The sequence below is a fragment of the Chlamydotis macqueenii genome, chromosome 3, assembly GCF_036417535.1.
Source record: "Chlamydotis macqueenii isolate bChlMac1 chromosome 3, bChlMac1.mat, whole genome shotgun sequence".
NCBI lineage: Eukaryota > Metazoa > Chordata > Aves > Otidiformes > Otididae > Chlamydotis > Chlamydotis macqueenii.
Window position 1 is genome coordinate 113,714,323 of NC_141558.1, and position 14,475 is coordinate 113,728,797.

Sequence of the window (14,475 nt, forward strand, 5' to 3'; positions counted from 1 at the left end):
TAGACTAATACACTCACACACGCACCTTGTTTACTCAAAGGCTCATTTGAACGGCTCTGGAAAAAAAAAAGTCAAATTGAGATAGGAGTAAATTTAAAACTGGGTGTGTTGCCCCCTTTTTCAAAATCACAATAATGTACAAACATGAAGAAAAACAAACCAGTTTGTGCTGGAAAAGAAGGGCCCCGATGCATCTCCCAAGAATAATGGCATTTTCTTCTTTGTAGGGTCTCCCTGAGATTTTTCTCTGAGGGTAAAGAAGAGAAAAGCAGGAAAAAAGGGCAAGGACCAGCGCAGACGTTCAAGATCTTGGACGTGTGACATCCTGTCCTAGCAGGGGACATTGCCTCTAGCTGGCAGGGGAAATGCAGGGTTAGGATTTCAAAACAAACTGGGCTGCTCTGAAAACAAGCTGTGTGATCTCCTCTCACGGTGGAGCTTTGCTACTGGAGAAGCAAGGGAAACGATCAGAGGGTTTCAACTGCGGGAAACGTGCTTGAATGAAGAACTTGCGAGCGTTCTGAGCAGAAGTGCATGCTGATTTTTTCCCATGGTTTTGGGTCGATAAAGCACTTCCTGGCTAGTGCCAGGAAGCAGGTAAGTTAGACAGCTGAGGATGTGCTGGGTGTTGGAGAATTAACATGCAAGCAGAGTGTGCCTTGATTTACACCAGCTGTAATGGAACATGCTATAAAAAGATAGGAAGAGGAAAAAAGCATGAGTAATTTCTGAACGTCGGTTGTGATTCAGTGGCTAGAAGCAGCACGGGGAATCTCTGTCCTTACACATTTTATCCCTGATTATGGTATGACAATGAGTACTGTATCCCTGATTACGAGTGACAGTGAACTGGGACGACAGCGAACGGGAGCAGTAAAGCTCCTGCCAGGGAACATACGGGTCCGTGCCGCTGTGCCCTTTGCCCACTGGTCTGTGAGGATGTCTGCCCATGCACCCAGCTTGCCGCAGGAGTGCGACGGTGGCCACACCAAGGGCCTGGGGGAGCAAACGCGTGGACCGAGAAGAATGTGGCACAGATTGACGATAGGTGGAAACTCCTCTCTCCCCTGCCAAGCTACAGCCAAGGCGGCAGAGTCAGCAGGCAGGAGCTAACGAAGGCAGCCCGTTACAACCAGAGGAGCTGCTTCCCCTCTCGATGCGGCGCTTCAGCAGTAACACAGCTACGTGCACCGCTGCCAAGGTCCACGGCCGCAGATTCCAGCACGGCCGGCAGTTACAAGGCCCCTGATGGCTGTGTATGGATTAGGCAGAAAAGTAACCAGCCTGGAGCAAAGAGCAATTGCTCTGTGCGTGCGTGTGGCTGTAGTGCTGTAACACCAGTAAAGGTGTCAAGGAGAAAGCAGGTACTGCCATTTTTCAGGCTGCTATTTTAGCACCGCGCCACTTTGCCTGAGATTTTCAGATGCGGTGCTACTATGACAGCTATACCTCATCATTGGGGGTATCCGAAATGATGTTTATGTCAGTGGTCAGGGTAGAGCCCTCCTCTCCTCCATGTAAAAAGAAAGTTTATACTTGATTGGTATAAGAAGTGATGACTGTTGAAGCAATACTTGGTCAATGATGCCAAGACCTCAGGACTATAAATCTCTTTTAGGCCAGAGAAAGAGGTAGGTAGCTACCACAGCTGCATCTGACCTATTGCTGAAGATGGCATCCGGCCAGCGATGTCTTCTGACTTGGTTGATTCACCAAGTGGGTGCATTAACCGCCTGTGTAAAGTATCAAACCACTAAAAACTTGCTGTGCTTGCTATATCCGTGAAATAGAGATTTAAGAAAGTGTTACAGTCTCTTAGCTTCTGTCCTCTGAGGCTGACGTTCAGCCACCCAGTGCAATTCCCTCCTTTGTGATGAGGGGAATTTGGTATTCGGGCCCAGGAGGTGGCTAAGACCAACCCATCTAACCAGGCTGTAGGTCTCCAAGGCTGTGAATCCTTGGATTTCTGCACAGGGGTAATCTCAGACAGCTCCTCAGTGGAGGTTTTTCTTCAGCCAACCTGCCCATTTTACTGAAACTCACAGAAATACACTTCCTGAAAGGTCTCCACCCTTCAGTGATATTTCGGTGAAGTTGCATGCTGGGCTCAAGAGGGACAGAAGGACAAAGCCACACAGAAACACATCTCCCAGTGCATATGCCAATGTACAATTTTTTAGGAACAAGTCTAAAACTTACCTTGTGTCTACTGTTGTCCCAACTCTCTGTGTGAATCACAAAGTAGTTGCCCTGATATCAGAGAAAGGGGAGATGTAGATTTTCTCCTTAATCCTGAAAAGATGCATAGAAATATGTGGAAACGTAGGGGAGTTGCATATGCATGAGGAAAATGGTAAACACTCATTGCTTTCCTAGGCAGCAAAATAAATAAAGTTAAGAGAAAAGGGAAACACAGAAGCTCGTGTAATGAGACTGCAGGTCAGTATGAAAATAACCTCAAATTCTTAAGAAGTCAGAGCAGCATGTTACGTTGCCGCTCTCCCCGTTTCCTCCCATCATGTTTGCATCACGGAAAATGAGCTTTTTGCTGCTGAAGTTCACAGTTTCAGGTGCATTTCTTAGCCAGACTTAGAAAAGCACATAGGTACCTAATGTTTATCTGGGGGTTATGATTCTCATTGATCTCAAAGCCTTTGACAATCTGAGCTTATCTTATCTATTGAACAATTTTCAAAGGTGTCTAGGGCACCTGCTAATGTAGGTATCCGAGATAACTGCTGGGAGCTCCAAAGACCCTTTCATTAGCCTGAACGAAAGCAATTTTGGCTCCCTAATTAAGTAGCATCGTTATCAAATCCAGGAGAAAAAAAAAACAAACACCACATTCGTGCAGAGTAGATTACACACTACTGCGGCTGTGTAAGAGTCCTGTCATCGCAGGTTTTGGAGTAAACAGCTGCACTGGAAATTAAGACAAGGAAAACAAGGCGGGAGGAACGTGCACTTTCCACCTGCCTTAAATCAGAGCCAAGACCTCCTGCATCGAGGAGTGCAAGTTCAGTCTCTGTAGGTTCAGCTGCAGAGCAGGGTGGCAGCCCCAAGCTGAAACCCCCGAATCCTGCATTGGGGCTGGTGACCCGCGGGGCACTTGTGCTCCTTGGAGGGGGTGGTGAAGAGGTCCTAACTCAGCCTTGTAATCCCTGGCTTGCAAAGGAGCTTGAAGGGAAATAAACACAGGCAAAGCCATCCTTCCATCCCTTCCTCACGCGCCACCTCTTTCCAGAGGTGAAAGAGCGGCTCTATCAGTGGCAGAGGATACGCTGAGCAGAGCCGCCGCGTCTTTCGGGTGGGTAAGGAGAGGCAGCAGAGGCGGCAGCTGGAGCAGGCTGAAAGCTTTTTCTGAGTGCCACAGGAAAAGAAACCATTGTGAGAGCATGCTAAAAGCCCATTCATTGCTAAGGAAAGGGCTACTGAAGAATGTGGGATGCCTGCCGAAAGCTGCCAGCCAGAGCAATGCGAAGATTATTAAAACCCTTTGCAAAGACCCTTGTCTCTTTCCTTTGGCAGCAGCAATTCTGGACATGGAGTCATTTCAGACCTACCCATTAAAATCCCGTAAATAACTGTCTGCAGGGAGGGAGAAGCTGGATTACAGCTAAGGGGGTTTCTCTGTGTGGGAATGGTAGGTAAAACACCCATACCGTGGCCAAATGTGGTTAGGAGGGCAGGCAAATGCCCACCCTGGAGAAGCTCTCCTTGAATTATCAGACCTTGTGGGGAGTGGCTTGAACTCCTAAAGGAAGAAAATGTGGCTGTTCTCAGCTGTGCTGCTCAGCGGGGAGCAATGCCAACCCGTTCCGCGCCGGCCGCTTGTGCGGATTCTGTGCGCACAGGAGGCTGGGGCTGGGGAAGATTTTAGGTCTTCATGTGGGAATATTTTGCCCTGAGCCTGCAGCTACCTGTTCTGACAGGCAAGAGAGCAGTCTCCTGCTTTCTCTCTCCCAATTTCTGACTTCCTTTCCCACCTGCTTTTCCATTTCTTTCTTTTTCCCCAACTCAGTTTTATCTCCTTTGAGCTGTTTGGGAAGACTGCCTGTGAGACAAACCGCAGCCAAGGGGCACCCGTCCAAGGAAGAAAGCCCCCAAGAAACACCTCCTACAAGCCAGGCCATCCCCTTTGCTCTCTGTGGTGGTGGTGATCCCATGGCTCTTGAATGAGATTGCTGTGCCTGTAACTCTTACTTTTTAGGACCCTATGCAGTCCCTCCCCACAGGGCACAACCTGGTGAGAACCCTGCAGTGGTGGGTGCTACACAGACACAGCAGGGAAAAGTCCCACCATCAAGGGTTTCTGTGGGGTCAGAAGAGAAGCAGAGGTACGGGGAGGTAAAGCGAGTTAAGCCCAACGTTACCCACTATATCCAGCTCTTTGATCTGGTCCCTCCAAAATCATAAGACTTTATGGTTTAAAAAGCACAGGGTTTAAAAGAAAAAGAAGTGCATGTTCTTCATTTGCCTTTGAATCTGGAGCCCTTAGGTCATATTTTTGAGTTTTTCCCCCAAAACCACAGTATCTATTCTGCTCTTTGGTTAGGGAACACCAAGCATCTTCCTTGTCTGCTCACTCACATGTATTTAGGAGACTTTTCAGAACCTGAAGTCTTTGAGTCCCCTAACTCTCTGTCCACCTTCATTAAGTTTGGCCAATGGATTCTAGTTATGAGGGAATCAACAGGTAGACAGATACATACCCACAGAGAGCACCATTAAATAGACCTTGTGTCCTTAGAAAATGAGTCAGAAGTAGAGATATAAAAAGATACTGCCACTTTTTAAAAGGATAAAACTAAATCTTCTCGGAGTGGAGAAGAGGAAAGACATGGAAACACTTAATGTTCTGGAAAAACAGCCCAGGGGCTGGATCAGGAGTCTCTCTGGAAAGAAGAAAGCTCATTCAATAACCAAGCTCAGCTGAAGCAAAACCATAGAAAACAAACGGCCTGTGCCAGGAATTTGGGGAAAGGGCCAATACTAGGAAAAGGGGAGAAAAGAGCATAGAGAAACATTTCGTTCAAGTAAAAACAGAACAGTACATCTGAGGAACATAACAGGGACGTGCATGTTACAACTAGCCAGGATGAAAAGAATAAAAAAAAAAAAAAAAGAAAGAAGAAGAGGGAAAGACAGCTTTAGAAGTAATGACAGGGAAATCAGATTTTGAGGGAGAGCTCAGACATGTTGGCTAAGTGGAGCTTTGCGAGCACTGCTTGATGCTTAATCCCAAAGGCATCCCAAATTGCAGTAACAATACCCACTTCAAGCCAGCAGATGCACTGTCTCACCTACACCCTTGGGGCACTGAAAAATACTGGTGTTTGGAGGTTTGCCCTTCCTTGCATCCATCCCGAATCCTGACTTACCTGTGCAGGGGCCACAGCTCCTAACGAGGCACAAAAGGAGATGTTCAGGTGGGCCTGGCTAACGAAGGAGTCAAAGATCTGCCTGCAAAAGCCCCGTGGCATTTTCATGCCTGTGTGACCAGGAGATGCATCACTGAGATGAAATTGCAGGTCACTGGTTTCCATCCCCAAAATTAAGTGATTGGGTTGTTATCAATTCTCTTCCAGGGGACCGTGAGTGCTGCCAAGGAGCACTCAGGTACCTCCAGTGTTACAGCACATTTATGCAAAAGTGGTGGCTGGGTGGTACTCGGTCCCCTAATGATCTGGTGCTGGGCAGAAGGAAAGGGGAGCAGCCAGGGTACCCCAGGACCTGCACAAAGATGAGCTACGGCCACAAGCCCCCTGACCAGAGACTGGCCACCCCTTGCCCCCAGTTGGAAACAACCAGAGAAAGGGTTCAGGGCAAATTGTGAGATCCAGTTTGAGCTGAAAACATGAAGCTGATGGGGACAGGAGGTCTGTACCGTCTTGCAAGGTAGGAGATTCCTCCGTGGTAAAACACCACTGCCTCCTACTTCTGCTCAATCCAAAGTGCGGTGCAAGTGGCCGGGCACAGCCATGTCGCACCCTGGGTGGCATGCTGACCCATCTTGTTGATTCAGTTCATTCTCAGTGGGGCAGGATGAGGCAGGATTTGGCCCTTTGTCTCTCAATGTCCGCACAATCTGTGGGCTTGCAAGCAGTGAACGGTAAAAAATGAAGAGTTGACAATTAAATGCTCAAAATCTGCTAGGACTTTGTCCGGAGTGGGCTAAGCAAACAAGTACAGATGGAGTGACCTATGATCTGCACAGTTAAGGGTGTACTCTACACTGCTTCATTTATTTTAATCATATTAATTTATCACTCAAGTTTCTTGCTTAATTAGTCAGATGAAGAATGAAAACTGAATGCCTAGAAGTAAGTCTCAACTTGCTCAGCTGGCTTATAACCTCCATTACTGAGCTGGGAGAGTTGTGTTGATTTGGTGTCTGAAGGTTTAATGTGCATGTTCACATGGCACAGAAAACAGTGCAGAAGTGAACACAAAGGAAGGGACTGAGTTTTTCAATAGCCCTCGACCTCAGGGCCTCTCAGCAAAGACCACAGGATGTTCTGGAAAGGATTATTTTGGGCAAAGAAAGATGCAAGCCTTTGAGATGCTGCTATGCACAGCACAGCATTTGCCTGCAGACCTGGAGCAAGTTTCCCACTTCATCCCTAAAAGATTCCTCCAGAAACCCAAGGAAATCACCAAGGCTTGGTGTTTTTCATGGGAGAGCATCATCAGCCAGCTCCAGCAGGTTCCGGACACATTTTTCTTCGCGGGACATTGGTCACTGTTGATCCTGCTCATGTGGAACAAGGCAACACCATCTTTCATGTGCCTCCAGGCGACTAAAGAGGACTGCAGGGAAGACAGCAAAAAATCTTCCCTGGGTCAGCATTTTGAGACAGAAAACTGTTTTCAGGGAACAAATTCTAATGATAAGGCAGAGTTGGTTTTTTTCCACTTTGAAACCAATCTTTTTCTAACTTCAGAGGGTTGTTCCTGCCATATTGTCAAATAGGAAATGTAATAAAAAAAAAAAATTGCAAATGCCTCAATTTTGCTTTTCCCCTCCCCTCTCTTTCTTTCTGCTGCTTTTAATTTTTGGACCAGCTCTGTTACTGGGTAATTGCATTGGCTAATCGCATTTTAACAGATTTAGCAGGATTGGATAATTGCATTCAGAGCAATTGGGCTGAAAACGCACAGAATCTGGTAGGAGTATTTTGCGAGGGGCTGAGCTGGATAAATAAGAAGGGATGTGTTTGTTTGCATGAGGGTACGCGCACACCCTTAGGGTACACAGCTCTGATTCAAACAGGGACCCCAAGCCCTTCCCCAGGACCTGGGCTCTGTGGAAAGCAATTCCGACTGGCAGTGGGAGAAGTCCTAAATATACGCCTAGATTTTCATTAACACCAGATAAACCAATTCCAAAAGTGAAAAACTCACAAATATCTTAGGAGCTTCTCTTGTCATCCTATCAGAAGCCTCACAGGCAAATACAGCTTTTATTCCTCAATACATTTGGTGGCATTCGAGTTTCTAATAATTAAACTGTTGCAACCAGGTAGTATGTAATTAATTAAATCCCCTCGTTTACTGCTCCCAGGGAAGGGTTAACTGGGGAGCAGGCAGGAATTGTGTGTCAAAAGCCCACTAGCAACATCTTTGATTTAGCCAAAGCAATTTGCGGAGCCTGGGATGGAACCTGCACCAGTCTGCCTATTGACCCATCTTTCCTCTATCTCTCTCTCTCATCTGAAAGCAAGACACAAGCCTGTGAGTCACAAGCAGCCTAATTTGAGGAAAGCCAAAGCCACTTCTGAGAGTCTCTGGCTCCTGGGCGAGACTCTGGCCCCTCTGGAGCAAACCTCCCATCAGTCCCATGGAGGCATCTAACTGAGATAAAATATGGCAAAACTCTTCTCATTAAATGACCCTGGCAGAAATAATTTCATAAAGAACATTTTGTTGACTCTAAGTCCTTCGGGCCAGGGCTGTGAATCCTCCACATTAACCATAATGTCCACACTCGGCATGAAGAGGAGTGATGGAGAGCAAAGTTGGGCGGACAGGTCTGAGCCAAGGGCTTCAGCCTTGGGGCTTTTTGAGCATTACAGCCTGTGTGGGCACTGGACAGGCACAAGTCTGGACGAAGCCTGACATTTCCCAGCTGCGTAGGCAGAATTTAATTTTGCCACCCAAAGGATGAGCATACGCTGTATGGGAAGGGAATGGCGGGGAGAGCCCTTGCACTGCTGGTCCCATTGGAGAAAGAAAGATGGGGAACTGGTGGGGCTGATCTTAGGAGAAACTGGACCCTCAGGCTATGGCGTACTTGATAGGAGCACAGTTACCTTGCCTGATTTTCCATAAAATCTCACAGATTTCACTGCAGGGGAAGAGTTCGGCTTTTCTACCGGAAGAGAGAAAAGAGCACACCACGTTGACAGCAACTCCCACAGCAGCGGATGTTGTCGCTTGGCACTCTCCTGCTATTGATCACCATCTGTCTGAGCAGAGCAGATGCTGTGAAGGAGAGGGTGAAGGTCTGGCCCATGTGGTTGGTACCCCTGAGCCCCAGGGCCTCTGCAGAAGGGAGCAGGAAAGCTGACGTTGTGTTGAGGTCTTTGCCAGTTTGGATGCTGAGGTGCACAGAGGCAGCATGGCTCAGGGAAACGGATGTTTTCTTACAACCAGACATCTCCCCTGAGACAAGACCCCCTTGTTTTCCCATCTGGTTCCCATAAGATGAACCTTGTTGGAGCTACACTAAAACATATGGCATCACCATCAGCAAACAGGCTGAGCCAACCCCGACCTGGCGTGAGCTAATGTAAACCCACTGGTCTCTGAAGCCAGGCTGATGTATAGACACTAGAGAATCTAAAGTGCTGGCACAAAGTCCATGGAATCATTTGCTTTAAAGTAAAGAAGAGCAGGGTGTGACCTTGACACAGCTGTGAAAGGAGACATACACAGACACACACTGTTAGCACAAAATGGTTGGGATTGGTCACAGACTGGCATTGTAGGAGCCGTTGTCCCTTGAGCTGGGCATAGTGGTACCTGGAGACACCAGTCACCTGCTCTGGTCTGCAAAAGTGGAGTGTGCTCTGTAATTGCCAGAGTTCTCCTCTGGAACTGGAAAAAGCAGTACTCCTCCTGGCATGGTCATGTTCTTTCCTGGTGCTCTTTTGGGGTCTGCAGTGAGAGTCCACCAGGTTCCATGGACCCTATGTATGCTTGTCCAGCCTCTCACTTAACTTCAGAGGTATTTAATGTCCACCGCTGCTCTCCCTGCGTGTAGGTTTGTGAGTGCTGTGAAAGTCTCCTTTTCTCTAGTCTGGGTCCATGAAAGAAGCACAGTTATTCTCCCAGAAACTTTCTCCAGATATCTAAGAGAACAAAGGATTAGTACCTGCACAACTCCAAGATAAACTATAGTTTTCTGAGGTCTTGGGGATGCTCTCTTTGAGGAGGGAAGCTTGGCCCCACCTCATCACCATAAGCAGGGTCACTCTAAGCCCTCTTGCTTGCCAGCACCAGCACAGACCCCATCTCGTGACACTGAGCCTTTCCAGTTTGCAGACTCACTTTGTCTGCGTTTTATTTCTCCAGTATGACTTATATCCTTGCTGACAGACATGTCCACACAGTCAGCGAGCCAGGCTGGGCACAGCCTGTTCTCTAAACTGAGTCTGAGGTGCCGTGGGCACAACCAGCAGCTCCTAGGGTCACACCATGTTTTTGGCTCTGAAAATGTTTTGTGTTCCAGTTGCCTCACTTGGGTCTTCATCCGCCTTGGGGAAGCTGAACTGGGCAAAATGTGACTGAGAGCTGAGGACCCTTGGATCAAATACGCTCCAGTGAGACGATGTGTTGTTGTTTCACAAACCCTCCATCACCCTGACTTCACCTGGGAAACTCTGGTTTGGGATAGACCTGACAAAAACACACTGGATTTTGCTCTGGTGTATAGGCCACCTTGGAACCAGGTCTTCTTTTGAGATGTTAGGAGAGTCTGCATTTTTATCATGAACCTGTGGTTGCTTCCTCATTATTTCTTTAGCATCCCACTGTTCCCCTGTCAAGGATGTGGTTTAGGTAAAAAATGCCATTCAACTTTGAAATACACTTTTCCATACAGTTCAGTGTTTGTTAATATAATAGAAACTTTATTAATTTATTTGACAACATTGTTTTCATACAGACTCAAGCAGTCTGTGCTCCTGCCAAGCCTAGCACTCCGGGCAAACGTTTCTGTGTCCTTTCCCCTAGTGACAAACCTGATGGTACCATCACTCATGGACTCATGGACCGCACTATCTTACTGTCATTCACTTGCGATCAGTTCAATTTGGCAGAATTGAATTTTGCAATAGGAGCTAACTAGGAAAAGCCTGCTGATGAGAAAGTCCTAGAGCAGGTGAAAGCCAGACCTGAGTATCTCCTTTACATCGCCAAAGGAAGAGAAAAGCAAAGAAAAATTATCGCAACAGATGCATATCAAGCTCCACATCTTTTGTTGTCAAGAACAAATCACAACACTGAGTCTCAATTTTTTAAAGTTATTTCTAGGAAAGATAAATTACCACTATCCTGAAATATGGACCAGCAATTATTCTGGGTGTTTTACAAGAAAAAAAAAAAGGACAATAAAGAGGCAACGACACTAGATATTTCCTAATAGACATTCTTTGCTTCTTAAATTAAAAAAAAAAAAAAAAAAGAAAAGTGATGAAAAGCACAGCTCAAACCGGGCTCAGCCTTCAGAGTAACTTTGCCATTCCGATTCTCCTAGGGAAGCATCCTCCGGGCAGCTCGCAGCTTGCTGTAAGAGCTCCCCTCCGATGAACCTCGGCTTGGAGATGCTGGTGTGAAATCCGTGCTCCCTGCCCCGCTGACACCTCCTGGCTCAAACCCCACCAGGCTGGAAAAATGAAGAGTGGAATCAAGGGGAAGCAACGCTATTTTGATTGCATAGTGCCACCCACTGTCGGAGAGACAGACAGCACCGTGGCTTCCGCTCAGGCATGGGCTGCGCTTGCTACTGGGATAAATAACTGAGATGTATCTAAGATGTATGATTCAGATAGCTAGGACAGCTAGGAGATCTATAAGGCAGCTCTATACGTACGGTGGGATCCATACGCACTGCTATGTACATACTGCTGGGGTGAGGCAGATGCGAATATTTATCACAGAAGCACAGAATCGTGGAATAATTTCAGTTGGAAGGGACCTTAAAGATCACCTAGTTCCAACCTCCCAGCCTTGGCCAGTGACACCTTCCACCAGAGCAGGTCACTCAGAGCCCCATCCAACCTGGCCTTGAGCCCTGCCAGGGATGGGGCATCCACAGCTTCTCCAGGCAACCTGTTTCAGTGGCTCTCCACCCTCGCCGTAAAGAATATATTCCTTATGTCTAATATAAATAGACTCACTTCCAGTTTAAAGCCATTACCCCACATCCTAACACAACAGGCCCTGCTAAAGAGTTTCTCCCCATCTTTCCTGTAGGCCCCCTTTAGGTACTGGAAGGTTGCTATAAGGCCTCCCCAGAGCCTCCTCTTCTCCAGGCTGAACAGCCCCAACTCTCTCAGCCTGTCCTCACAGGAGAGGTGCTCCAGCCCTTTTATCATCTTTGTGGCCTCCTCTGGACTCTTTTCAACTGGTCCATGTCCCTCTTATGTTGGGGGCTCCAGAGCTGGACGCAGTACTACAGGTGGGGTCTCACCAGAGCAGAGTAGAGGGGCAGAATCACCTCCCTGGACCTGCTGGCCACGCTCCTCTTGATGCAGCCCAGCATGTGGTTGGCCTTCTGGGCCGCAAGGGCGCATTGCCTGCTCATGTTGAGCTTCTCGTCCACCAGCACTCCCAAGTCCTTCTCCTCAGGGCTGGTCTGAATCCATTCTCTGCCCAGCCTGTGTTTGTGCCTGGGATTACGCCGACCCAGGTGCAGGACCTTGCACTTGGCCTGGTTGAACTTCATGAGGTTGGCACGGGCCCACCTCTCCAGCCTGTCAAGGTCCCTCTGGATGGCATCCCTCCCCTCCAGCATGTTGACGGCACCACACAGCTTGGTATCGTTGGTGAACTTGCTGAGGGTCCACTCTATCCCACCGTCCATGTCGCCAACAAAGATGCTAAACAGCACTGGTCCCAATATTGACCCCTGAGGAATGCCACTCATCACTGATCTCCACTTGGACATGGAGCTGATGTACGTGACCATCCTGAGTCTGGATGGGGCAGAGAAAACTGGTGTGAAGCGAAAAGTCCTGCACAGTGAGGGAGATCCTCTGGGGAGGAGGCCTTGCTGAAAAAGCTTTGGATGGGTCTAGGGGTCACAAGAGCCCGGGAAAATATTTCACCTGGGTGCCAGCCCCTCTTGGTAGCCTGCAGATTTAGAAGATCTGGGCAAGAAGATCGGGAGGGGATGGAGATATGGAGGTATGGGAAAACATGGGCCCATGTGCACATTTCTTTGGTGAAGATGCTGAGTTTGTTGTTTGGATGTGATACGCACTTAGATTATCAGCTACTTATGTGTATCAGGATGGGGGGTATTATGTGATGAATTTCCTCTGTCGGGACACCAGATGGAAAAAAAAATCACCCAAAGCATCACGCCACTCTCTGGGTTATGCTATTGTACATCTACAGAAGGGAAGATATTTCTATAATTCTTATAAGGAGCTCAGACCAGAACATCCCAACACATTCCCAGACCTATGAAACATGTATCCTGGGAAAAGACTGAACTATATTTCTCTACACATCCACCACCCATGGCCAAAGGCAACTCAAGCAGCAGCAAGGCAGAGCGTACTCCAGTGAGCTAGGAGCTCTTGCAGGATGGTGCACTCTTCTGCAGAGATGCCCTTGGAGAAGAGATCTTTCATTAAGATTGTCATTTGCTACCATTTCCATCCCCGCAGAGGCTGCCTCCTCCTTGGTAGGCACTGTCCCCAGGGAGGGAGCGCTTGTGAAATATTCATACATCAGAAGAAATTACATTTGTAAGCGTGGACTGCAGAGCAACAACTGGCTGGAGGGGTGAGCAGGGAAAAACAATAGGAGTGAGGGAGAGAGTTAAAAAAGGCAGAGCATGGGAAATGAAAGGTGAGCTGTGATTTCGCTCTGCTGAAATGCACATTGAGTCTCACCGTGACGAGAATCCTCCTGGGCTCTGCCAGGGATCGTTTCTGATGGCCACAGAGATGCTCCAGCGCCCAGTGGGGTCGGGAGCATGGCTGGCTCTGAGCACGTGAAGGGAATTGATTTTCTCCTTGCTCAGAGATGGTTAAACAGCATTTGCATTTGTGCTTCTGTGAGGCTAGAGAATAACCTCACTCGAATATGTGCAAGAGGCAAAACTGTCTCCTAACCACCGGCAGACCTGTGTCACTGGCTTGAGTGGTTTGGGCGTCTCTGCAGGGGCTAACCAATATTTAAAGAACTTTTTTCAAAAAAGAACAAACCCACATTTTGGGATCTTTGGTCAAATTGGATTGAACAGCGAGGGAAAATGCAAAACCAAGCCCATTTAGTCCTGCACAACAGAAGGCTTTGGGCCTGTGGTTGGCAGGACACAGCTGGGTCCTTGGTGCAGCTCCCGGGTATCTCCAGCACGTAGCTGCGAATCTTTTACATCATGATGGACCACTATTGCTCCTCAAGCATAGTGCAAGACCTCCTTGAGAAATGCATATTCCCTCCTAAACCACCCAGTTTCTCTTCCTCTGCTCTCCATGTCTCACATTGAGGACTGGATTCCTTATCAGAGTCTGGAGGGTAAGATCTCTAGCAGTGACCATAATAATAAAACCAGGAATAATCAGATTTTTTTAATGCTATGATCATTAGGATCCCCTCATTGCTGCTGCTGTCTGTTGTCCACTGCTTCTTAATTTACCCAGATATCTATAGGGAAGGAGTCTGAAAGCATCCTATAAATGCTTTCTTGAGGGGATTGTTTCCCCCCTGCATAGGAGGGATCCTTACATCCTCCCTGCACCCTCCTAGCTTGGTCATCACCTCCCTCGCAGGAAGCACGCGCAGGCTCGCATGATGCAGGAGCAAGTTTTGACTATTTTAGGGCCTGAAATTTCCCTGTCGGCATGGCAACTTTCAACTCCTCACCTCTGACGGAAGCTGCTTAAAATAGAAAATCCAGAAACCGGGCATCTTGCTCCATGCCTGGCAAGCCCGGCTCCAGCGCGGCAGGCAGGGCAGGATCTGGCCTTCCGAGGCCTGAGAAACGCTGAGGCCAAGGAGGACAACCTGTGGGCCATCATCGCCCACCCGCTGTGACTGCAGTTTTTAAAACATCACCCGAATCTTTGTGATCTTTGCATTCTAAAACTGTCCTCTCTCTATCAGCCCTTCTTTCTTAGCAAAGCTCTTTCTTAGCAAAGTTCGTTATTCTCAGATTTGTCTACAACCACCGAACTTCCATCTTTCCGTGGATGCTGGCTCCATCCCGGATATATTTTCCCCCGGACTTCCAGGGCT

The 14,475-nt window shown here is 47.9% G+C and overlaps 1 long non-coding RNA gene across 1 annotated transcript; it reads left to right on the plus strand.

Annotated features, from left to right (window-relative positions):
• The first annotated feature begins 420 nt into the window (after positions 1–420).
• LOC147601436 (uncharacterized) lies at positions 421–11,172 on the plus strand. The gene is made up of 2 exons (XR_015258251.1): positions 421–597; positions 10,760–11,172. It is a non-coding gene; the product is annotated as an uncharacterized LOC147601436 (long non-coding RNA).
• Positions 11,173–14,475: the final 3,303 nt, after the last annotated feature.